We start from the raw sequence: 12038 nt of genomic DNA, 5'->3' as shown, positions 1-12038 counted from the left end.
CTTTGTCAAGGAAGTGGGAAGGGGTCACCATATCTGAAAAATATAGTGAGTATATATTAAAGATTTATTGTAGTATAACACTATTTTTAAAAATAGTGAATAATAGAATATGCACATACATGTGATTCAACGGTCAGGTCCCAGGATTTGGTATTCCCATTGCCCTCCAAGAATGTTCAACAGGATTTCTAGAGGAATGGCTGTCTGTAAAGATATATGGTAATGGTGAATGTTGCCAACTGAATATTTCATTCATATTCAGTTGGCAACATTCACCATTACCATATATCTTTACAGACAGCCATTCCTCTAGAAATCCTGTTGAACATTCTTGGAGGGCAATGGGAATACCAAATCCTGGGACCTGACCGTTGAATCACATGTATGTGCATATTCTATTATTCACTATTTTTAAAAATAGTGTTATACTACAATAAATCTTTAATATATACTCACTATATTTTTCAGATATGGTGACCCCTTCCCACTTCCTTGACAAAGGCAATACACTTATGCCGAAACGCGTCGGAAGTCTGACAAGATACACTCTCTCAAGCTCACATTTATGAGCCTTAACAGACAGAGTTCTTCAAAGTCACCATTCCACCTTGTCACCTTTGGTTCTATTTTCACTTACTCACATGGGTCTATAACCCATTGGCACTTACTGTGTTTATATTGTTTGTATCATTATTTTGCTATCAGCACATTATTACTATTTTTTAATAAATATAGCATTTTACTAAGCCCGCAAAGTCCCAATTCCTTGACCTGAGGCATCAAACTTGCTCCAAAACATTTTTCTGGGACGGAGGCTACACCTACTTATCTAGGTATCAGGGATCGACCCTTTTTTCCTTCATGGTTGTACAGTATCTCCCAAAAGTGAGTACACCCCTCACAATTTTGTAAATATTTTATTATACCTTTTCATGTGACAACACTGAAGAAATGACACTTTGCTATAATGTAAAGTAGTGAGTGTACAGCTTGTATAACAACGTACATTTGCTGTCCCCTCAAAATAACTCAACACACAGCCATTAATGTCTAAACCGCTGGCAACAAAAGTGAGTACACTCCTAAGTTAAAATTATCACATTGGGCCCAAGGAGTCAATATTTTGTGTGGCGAACATTATTTTCTGGGCATGGAGTTTACCAGAGCTTTACAGGTTGCCACTGGAGTCCTCTTCCACTCCTCCATGATGACATCACGGAGCCGGTTAATGTTAGAGACCTTACGCTCCTCCAACTTCCGTTTGAGGATGCCCCACAGATGCTCAATAGGGTTTAGGTCTGGAAACATGCTTGGCCAGTCCATCACCTTTACCCTCAGCTTCTTTAGCAAGGCAGTGGTCATCTTGGAGGTGTATTTGGGGTCATTATCATGTTGGAATACTGCCCTGCGGCTCAGTCTCGGAAGGGAAGTATGTCACAGCACATGTTGGCATTCATGGATCCCTCAATGAACTGTAACTCCCCAGTGCCGGCAGCACTCATGCAGCCCCAGACCATGACACTCCCACCACCATGCTTGACTGTAGGCAATACACACTTGTCTTTGTACCCTTCACCTGGTTGCCGCCATACAGGCTTGACACAATTGGAACCAAATAAGTTTATCTTCATCTCATCAGACCACAGGACATGGTTCCAGTAATCCATATCCTTAGTCTGCTTGTCTTCAGAAAACAGTTTGCGGGCTTTCTTGTGCATCATCTTTAGAAGAGGCTTCCTTCTGGGATGACAGCCATTCAGACCAATTTGATGCAGTGCGCGGCGTCGGGCCTGAGCACTGACAGGCTGACCCCCCACCCCTTCAACCTCTGCAGCAATGCTGGCAGTACTCATTTGTCTATTTCCTAAAGACAACCTCTGGATATGATGCTAAGCATGTGCACTCAACTTCTTTGGTGGACCATGGCGAGGCCTGTTCTGAGTGGAACCTGTCCTGTTTAACTGCTGTATGGTCTTGGCCACCGTGCTGCAGCTCAGTTTCAGGGTCTTGGTAATCTTCTTATAGCCTAGGCCATCGTATATAGAGCAACAATTTTTTTTTTTGTTTCAGATCCTCAGAGAGTTTTTTGCCATGAGGTGCCATGTTGAACTTTCAGTGACCAGTATGAAAGAGTGAGAGCAATAACATCAAATTTAACACACCTGCTCCCCATTCACACCTGAGACCTTGTAACACTAACGAGTCACAGGACACCGGGGAGGGAATATGGCTAATCAGGCCCGATTTGGATATTGTTACTTAGGGGTGTACTCACTTTTGTTGCCAGCAGTTTAGACATGAATGGCTGTGTGTTGAGTTATTTTGAGGGGACAGCAAATTGACACTGTTATAAATGTTTTCTCCTGCCTTCAGTCCCTGGATTGAGGACACTGTCCCCAGTTTTGTCCCCAGATTCAGGGCCGGATTAATGTAGACAGGGCTTCTCATGTTGATTGAGAAACAGCCTGGTGGCTCAGATGCAGGCGCCCCCTGCTGGGCGATCTCACTGCCGCTCCTGCGCTCTGTGTATTATGTAGTCCTGTGCCCAGCGTTCTGTGTATTATGTAGTCCTGTGCCCAGCGTTCTGTGTATTATGCAGTCTTGTGCCCAGCGCTCTGTGTATTATGCAGTCCTGTACCCAGCGCTCTGTGTATTATGTAGTCCTGTACCCAGCATTCTGTGTATTATGCAGTCCTGTACCCAGCGCTCTGTGTATTATGTAGTCCTGTGCCCAGCGCTCTGCGTCCTGTGCATTCCTGTGCCCAGCGCTCTATGTATTATGCAGTCCTGTGCCATTTGCCAATAAAAAAAATAAATAAACGTGTCCCCGGATTTTATTTTAAAAATCTGGTCACCTTAGGCTAAGTGACTCACTGACTGGAGTTAAAGGAAGACCTTTATAGGCCCCATCTACTCTTCATGATTTGGAATCTTGGTGGAATCGTCGTGTTTCTGCCCATGATTCCAAATTGCGCAATTGCTGCAAAATACACAGTGTGTGTTTGGGTGCTATTTATTCTAAATGGCACCATAAATGTTAAAGACGATTACGCCTTTAAAAATTGTGTGAAGCTTGTCAGCCAAAAAAGGAGCAGGAGCTTCTTTTGGGGGCGACAAGCATGCATAGGGCAGCCCATTTAAGTGAATAGGCTGCCCTATGCGCAATACGTACGAACGCGTGAGAATTGCACTTTGAAAATCATGAGCGAGAACACTATTTCCCATTACACATAGATTAAAAGGGGCCTTAATGGCAAAAGTTGAGCTTTTTCTGAAAAATGATCCATCCGTAATTTATTCTTTGCAGATCTGTTTAGCTATTGACAGGTCCACTTTTAAATTATAGTGGATCATGTTTAGTCACTTTAAATCCTTTCCATTTTTTTTAAATTGTGCTGTGACATATAACACACATGCAGACATTGTTTTCTCTCTTCAGACCCCCTCCTTCTTGGCCCCTGGCCCCCCTTTTTCCTGTTTGGCCCCAGTCTGAGTCTTCTGCTGTGATTGACAGCTGGTAACATTAAACTGTTGCGGAATATGAAGCAGGTCAGGAGTGTTTCTGCTACTTTTTCCTGTTAAACATGATTTACTCCGGGTGAGTAATCTGCGAGAAGCCTGAAAAGCTCATTCTGAAACTTTATTTGAAAGCCATCCAGATGGGCCGTGTAGACGAGCAGACAGCGCCGGAGTCCAACACATAAGTCAAATCTCAGTCTGATGACATCTTCTACAACTTCCACAACTGGCCCATAAATCGCAGCCATCGTCCCACGGAGGTCGCTCGGCTTGCGTCAGAGGCAGAAATGGACATTTTCGACAGAGAACCAGCCAATGCGAATGATCCATGGAGGAAACCTGCAAAATAAATTAAAAAGGATGCAGGCAGAGCACAGATAACATACACCTAGTGGATAGATACTTGTCCAGGTCTGCCTTCTAGGTCCCATTCACATGTAAGTGCTCCACTGTGGTGTGGTAATGCACATTCATTAATGCGCATTATGGCACATATTATCACGCGTATCATTGAGGCAACCGATTCATTGTGAAGGGGTAGGCACTGCACCACTCTGGATGAAACAGCGAACATGCCCTTTTTATTATAAGTATACGTAACAGGCGTTGTTGTGCACTGCGGTGCATTGTGCCATACTGTTAATTATTATGATGGGGGGCATTCATAATGAATGGCACCACAAAGCGCCACACATAGTGCATAGAGGTGTGCTAATGTACATATCTTAATGCGTTATCACTATGCGTGAGCTTGTATAGGCCCTCAGTCTTCAAAATGCAGTGTTTAGAATTAACCACTTGCCTACAGTGAACTTTCACCCCCTTCCTGCCCAGGCCAATTTTCAGCTTTCAGCGCTCTCACGCTTTGAATGACAATTGCGCGGTCATGCTACACTGCACCCATATGACATTTTTATAATTTTTTTCACACAAATAGAGCTTTCTTTTGGTGGTATTTAATCACCTCTGGGTTTTTTATTTCTTACAAAAAAAAAAGAAAAAAGAGAAAATTTTGAAAAAAAAAAGTTTTTCTTATTTTCTGTGAGTAAATTTTGAAAATAAATAAATTTTTCTCCTTCACTGATGTGCGCTGATGAGGCTGCACTGATGGGCACTGATAGACTGCACTGATGAGGTGGCACTTATGGGCACTGATGAGGTGGCACTGATGAGGAGGTACTAATATGCCGCACTCATGAGCACTGATAGGCGGCACTGATGAGCACTGATAGGCGGCACTGATGAGCACTGAGAGGTGGCACTGCTGGGCACTGAGAGTTGGCACTGCTGGGCACTGAGAGGTAGCACTGACGGGCACTGAGAGGTAGCACTGATGGGCGGCACTGATGTGCACTGAGAGGCAGCACTGATGGACACTGATGGGTGGCACTGATGGACACTGACGGGTGGCACTGATGAGCGGCACTGATGCGCACTGATGGGCAGCACCATCAGTGCCCACACTCAGTGGCCATAGTGCTGCTAGTCAATGCCCCTCAGTGCCTAGATGAGCAGGCACTGATGGGCACTGACTGGCAGCACTATGGGCACTGATTGTGGGCACTGATGGCGGGAACTGTGGGCACTGATGGTGGGCAGTTATGGCATTTTATTTCCTCTTGTGTAATCAGGGCACTGGTGATCAGTGCCCTGATTACATTTCTCTGTGTCGCTGATCGGCTCTCCTCTTCCTCACATGCAGTCTCTGTGTGAGGAAGGAGAGCTGGCGATGAGAGATGATCTCATATGTTTACATTTGAGATCATCTCACATTGGATGTTCCGATCGCGTGGCAAATGGCAGCTGTGATTGGCCATTCACCACGATCTGTGATTGGCTGGGTCCAAGGGACACGGCCGACACAGATTTTCCCCGATGCGCGCGTGGGAGCATGCGGGGAGCCTGTTACTGGGAGGCCGTTTAAAGACGTCCTCCCGGAAATTAGAGCCCGCGCTGTAGTCGTCTTTCGGCTATAGCGCGGGCGGGAACTGGTTAAAGAATATGTAAACCCAACATTTCATATTCCTGATATGCGTCTTCTGTACCATGTACTTGTAGGAAGAAGTATCCTGTTCTCTTTGTATTGCTTCCTTTATGTGAAATACCTGGTGTTCCTGCCAGTCCCTCTGCTTTCCTATTAAAAAATGACCACACTAAGCAGGGGAAAACATCGTGGTCAGTTCTTTAGCTATGCTGGGAACTCAGCCTGCTCTCTTACAATGCTAAGACTCGTCCTGACACACACTTCCATAGCTCCCAACTGTCCCTGATTTCGAGTGAAAGTCCCTTATTTGAAGTAAAGTTCCTCTGTCCCTCCTTCCTCCTCATTCGTCCCTCATTTGGTCTGATCGATATAGTTCTATATAAAATGCACTATTTTTCTATCAAAAAGTGTGCTAAACCTTTCATCTAATTTCTTTTTTGTAAATTTCAAAGTGCAATTTAAAGCAATAGTAGCAGTAAAAAAAAGTTCTTGTGGTTTTAACTAATCATTTTTGCCTTCATACTTTTGCTAATAGATGTCCCTCCTTCCCATCTCAGAAAGTTGGGAGTTGTCCACTCCCCCTGCACAGCCATTCAGTGAGAAGACCAGTGTACTGCTATTTTTCCTCCCCTGGCTCTCTATGCAGCTGAGAACAAAGGTTATGTGATCATTTAAAAAAAGGGGCAAATGGGGTATTTACAGTTAAATGTTTTTAAATGAAAAATGTTTTATCTATCATTCCTTCTTTTAACTAAATGGGTTGTTTTACAAAGGGAAGGTTCACATATACTTTAAGGTCACAGGTGTACCTATGCATACACCCATACAAGGGCTGTCTTTGCCCGATGCACAGGCACCGTGCAGGTGTGGGTGCAGGTGCATGTCTCTGTCGCACCTGCATGGCTGTCAAATTGGAACCAGTGGCTGTGTCCGTGAAGCGTTGTGTTACAATAGACATGATTGGGACAGCCTGAATGCAAATGGGTGGAACACCCGTGCATCCCATGTGGGCAAAGACAGTCCTTAGCACATGTGTTCAAATACCTAGGTACGCCCCACATGGATGAGGCCCTAAAGTCTGTAGCACAACAGAAGCACTCAAAAAAATCTAAAATTGACTAAACAGAATAAGTTTAGACAGAATCTAGTTGATTGTGAAAGTGAGGATTTATTTAATCCCACAATCACCAGGAACCGTAGCAGATCCAGAAGTAGATACAATAAAAATAGAAAATCAAGCCGACATAGGGGACAGTCATCTGGTAGTGAATCTGATAGTACTGAAAAATCGGTCACTTTTTTAGTCCCGGGATCAGACCCAACTGCAGGGGAAATACATCCCCAACATACGGAACCTGTGGGGGGGTCGCAGAGGGGCAGGGGAAACCCCAAGAACAAATGCGGGGACACTCAAAACAACCCAGGCCCCCAAAGGGAAACCAGATCCAACACCCTGAGGAAATACCGCTAGAGACCACGTCCAGTGACCTCAGAGTGGTGAATCTCTCAACATTTAATCTACAAGAGAGACATATTAAATTACTCAGTAAGGGACTCTCTTTTGCACCCACCTCTTCCATGACAGAGTTTGATGTCTACAAAGACATTTGCTTGTTTCTTAGAAAGGTACTGTTCAGGATATGGCACAACAGGGAAGATGGCTCTCCGGACCAAAGCGTCCCTCCATCAGAGGAAGACGCCGAGGTATTGGAAATCTTGGCTTCCCTTCTTTTGGAGGGCAATGAATTTGAGACAGATAACCTATCCGATGAGCCCATACGAAGGGATGCTAACCTCCAGATCAGGTCCAAAAAGATGCCCTTCCTTTCCAAACATAAAAATATAAAAATATTCTTGGATCTAGTCCAACAAGATCTTACCAAAATAAAATGGACTAGGGAGGGGCAGGATAACCTTTCTAAGGCGGAGAGGATAGCCCTTAAGGAATTGAAAGAAGCCACCGGTGTGGTCATTAAGGGCAGTGACAAGGGAGGCAATGTGGTCCTCATGAGCGAAGAAATGTACACCCGTGAGGTGTTTAGACAACTTAGTGATACCAACACATATTTAAAGCTCCAGGGGAACCCCTTTCCCTCCCTTGTCGCTGCCCTTAACCAGAAGATCCTCCTTGCCAGGGAGGCAGACCTGATCTCCAAGAGAGAGGCAGACCATTTGACTGTAAAGAGTTATAACACCCCAACTTTTTACATCATCCCTAAACTGCACAAATCCTTGAACAACCCCCCAGGTAGACCCATTGTCTCAGCGATAGGGGGACCACTCGAAAGGGTGGGCCAATTTATTGATGTGCTGATCAAGGAGATGGTGACTAACCTACCTTCTTTTGTACAGGACACCAGAGATGTCCTCTTTAAATTATCACAAACTTCCAATATGTATAACATCACCCTAGTTGGGATCGATGTGGAAAGTTTATATACTTCCATCCCACATGAGTGGGGCCTACAGGCAGTCACCTACTTCCTTGATCGGCACCATCCACACCTGGGGGCACATAATGAATTTGTTGTTGAGCTCCTTGAATTCTTACTCCAACACAATTACTTTCAATTTTTACATAACTATTACCAACAAATTAGAGGCACATCGATGGGGGCACCGTGGGCCCCGGCCTACGCGTGCCTCCACTTGGGACTCTGGGAGGAACAGGTGGTCTACCCATCCCCGATGTACCTCAGCCATTCACGCATGTGGCTGAGGTACATCGACGATGTCCTGCTCCTCTGGGGCGGTACCCAATATGAACTGGAGGAATTCATGCATGAGCTCAACGACAACAATCGTAACATCAAACTGACATTTAATGCCTCTTTCAATCACCTTCCTTTCTTAGACCTGCTCATTTCCAATGAGGGTGGTAGGTTAAAAACAACCACATACCGTAAGGAGACAGCAGCTAACACACTCCTAGCGGCAAGCAGCCACCACCCTAGACCCCTGGTCCAGAGCATTCCAGTGGGTCAATTTCTCCGTCACAAAAGGAATTGCTCTGACCCAGAGGACTACCAAGTCGAAGCTAGGCAGCTCCATAAGAGATTTCATGAAAGGGGCTATACACACCAAACTATCAAACGAGCCCGCAAAAAAGTGGCCTTGAGACCCAGGACAACCCTCCTTGGTAAGGGTGACAACTCAATTCCTAAAAAAACTTCCAAAGAGACTACCCATCCCCGCATTATCACACCTTTCGGCACGCAATGGGAGCAGGTCAGGACTGTGTTGAATAAACATTGGCAGGTCCTTACAATTTCTCCTCTAATTGAACGCATTGTCGGACCACGTCCCTTACTTACAGCTAAACGGGCACCGAGCCTTAGGGACAACCTCTGCCACTCGGAGTTTACGCGCTCACGAGGGGAAGACACTTGGCTTTCCTCGTTGCCTAGACTAAAAGGTATGTTCCCATGCGGAAGGTGCGCGATCTGCAAATCGGTCCTCAAATGTAAAACTTTTTCAAGCTGTGATGGACAGAGGGAGTTTACCATTAACAGTTTCATAAACTGCCAAACAGAGCGCGTTATCTACGAACTAATCTGCCCCTGTAAAAAGTCGTACATCGGCAAGACGAAACGACAGCTCAAAGTGCGGATTTTGGAACATATCTCTGACATCAAGAAAAAGGTAGATAACAGAACCGTGCCCCTCCACTTTCTTGAGCACCACGGGGCTGACCCGGAGGGCCTGAAAGTTAGGGGGATCTATGCATTAAAACTGCCTGCCAGAAGGGGGGACTTTGATAATGTCCTCCTTCAAAAAGAAAAGATGTGGATATACATGATGGGGTCCCGGGTACCCCACGGCTTAAATGTTGAATTTAACCTCCAGCCTTTTCTTAATGCATGATTTGGGCCCCCCTGGACGCACCCCCTGGTTGCCCTGACGGGAGGGGCACGGTTCTGTGTCTATTCAGCTAAATTCTCGATATTTCCTCTTTTCCGTAAGTAGACATACAGTACCCATGTTTACTGTGTAACTTACAGTCCTGGACTGTTCAGGATAAGCTCAGCCCACAGATCTCCTCAATCATAGGTCACCAATATTGTGATTCTTTCTAGCCTGTCCAACATAGGTACTAGTTAGATTCTATATGATTATCATGGATAAATCTTCTCTTTTTTCCCCCCCCTTTTTTGTTTGAGTTTCCACGGTGATGGCAATCACACAGACCATTATTTTATTTATTTCCATGTTGTGTCTATAGCTTAATTATCCACGTATTATGCAGTATTTTTATCCTGTCTGTTCATTAATTTGGACATTTCCTGGTGCCACCCTCTGTGATTAGTACATTCACCTTAGTCAAAGATGTGGATGCTGTTAATTCATTGAGGGGTTACTCTTTACAGGTGTCCCCTGAATGGGTTAAGCGCCGCAATGGTGATGACATAGTTAATTTACTGCCGCCAATTATGTCCAACATAAAGGCGGGCACCTTGGATAACACCACTAGCTCTGAAGAAACCGACTGTGTGTCGGTGAAACGCGTCAGCGTTGGTGTGGTGGCACCCCACACACTGTGTCCCCCCGTGCAGCATCATCCACATTGCTTGCCATCCTTATGGTCACTGTCAGCGGCTGTTCCCCTTTCCAGGCACCCGGCGGATCGTACTAACCGGAAGTGACGTTCTTTACTCACACCAGGAAGCTACTGAATCCCTCATGCCGTGGTAGCCGAGACCCGGGTTGAACGCCGCACGGAAGAAGCCAGTGGACCGGACTGCACAACACAACGGGACTGGGACGGAGCTTCATCCCTCTATGGATTCCATTTAAAGCCCAGTCGGATCGCATATCCATCCAAATATCTGCAGGTAAAGCTGTCCGTATTCATATACCTGTGGAACATTCCTCTGCTTCCTGTACTCAAACCTACCCTATGAGGATATCGTCCCCTCATCAGCATTTGTAACAGCGAACCCGAGCCTTCACGGGACTCAAACAGCTGACTATTACATCGATTTGCCAACTCTTTGCGATCAACCCTCTGTCCCTTTTCATTTGGAGCCCACAGCCCCTTTACATCTCTCCTATGAGAGGACTGTTTGATCCACAGGCTTTCCTGTTTCATACACATACCTACACAGGAACACTATGAGTCATTGAGGTGACAGCGGGTTAATGTTTCACTGAAGCACGTTTTCAGGCTGTGTTATTGGATGCATCCATAGAGGTTACCACACACCACCCGGCAATCGTGCCGACTTCATTGTTCGACATATGCCGCGTGGTTTGTCAGGCTATTTTGAGTGACCTACCTATTGGCTGGTCTTAGACCTACACCACCCTTAGGATGTATCAATAATTTTAGCCAATCTTGGTTATACTCATGCTATTTGATATGCTCCAGTCCTATTTTCATATGTGTGTAGTGCCACCTTTTATTTTATGTTTTTAATCAGTGTCATTGCAGTGTGTTTCTCCGTTACCCTGTATTGTGTCTTATTTTTACCTTTATAGGCATACGTGCCTTAATAAAATTTACCTTTTTTCATTAAAAGCTTGAGTATCCTTAGTTGGTTTTCCGTGGGGGGTTCCCTCCTGGACCACCCCCACTACTTTTTGTTTTTTCATTTTCATATTCCCATCCAACGGCCACTCAATGCCTCTTTTTAGCCCACAAGTCGTGTCTATATACACAGTACTGTGTGGCTAGGTATATCATTTATTTTAGTAAATTTTGAGGCCCATTATGGAATACCACTAATCCCGTTTATTTTTGCACAACAGAAGCATGCCTGTGGCAATGTACTATAGAGCAAGATGCATACAGTGCATATAGGGAGACAGAACGAGAGATAATTTAACTGTGTCTGCCTTCAATTTTTGCCTGCACTGTTCCTCTGCATTGTGTAAAAAAGGCTGTTTGATCCTGTCCTCTCTGATCCTACCCTTCTTCCGCAGTCCCCCATACATCTCCTGAAAGTACAGAGCCTTGGGGCACTCTGCACATGCTCAGTTTAGTGTGTATTGCTAGTAAGTTTTTTTTTGGGAAGGTTCATGTGATCGACACAGGGCCAATCAGCACTTTCCAGACAGGGGGTCTAGACTGCTATATACTGCTTGTAATGGAACTGCAACCCACACTGTACTTGTGGACTTCCGTCGGCTTCCTCCCAGTCGTGAACATAGATATCAGATTTTCCAGCCGCCCCAATACAAAGCTAGCCGACAACTTAGCTTGTACTGGAATCTTCTCCTTTATTGAACAGTTTCACACTCAATTTATACACACATGAGCCCATCCCTCTCCTGATCACATTATCACACACAGGTCAGGGGTTGCCTGATTACATTATCATACGCAGATGGAATTGTATGCAGAAATAGAATTAATCTGAACTAATTATCTAGCCATCTGGACAGAAACAATATGTGAGTTCATTAACAATTAACAATGGGACAGACAGACTTAATCCATATCACACCTCAATACACAAACAATAGGGAGAGCCTGTCTCTACATTGAAGTCCAATACACATTAGCATAAATGTAAACACAGAACCCATTTGAAGC

This window comes from Pelophylax lessonae, assembly GCF_965119305.1.
Source record: "Pelophylax lessonae genome assembly, chromosome: 4".
Lineage (NCBI taxonomy): Eukaryota > Metazoa > Chordata > Amphibia > Anura > Ranidae > Pelophylax > Pelophylax lessonae.
Note: the sequence above shows the minus strand (reverse complement) of the source record.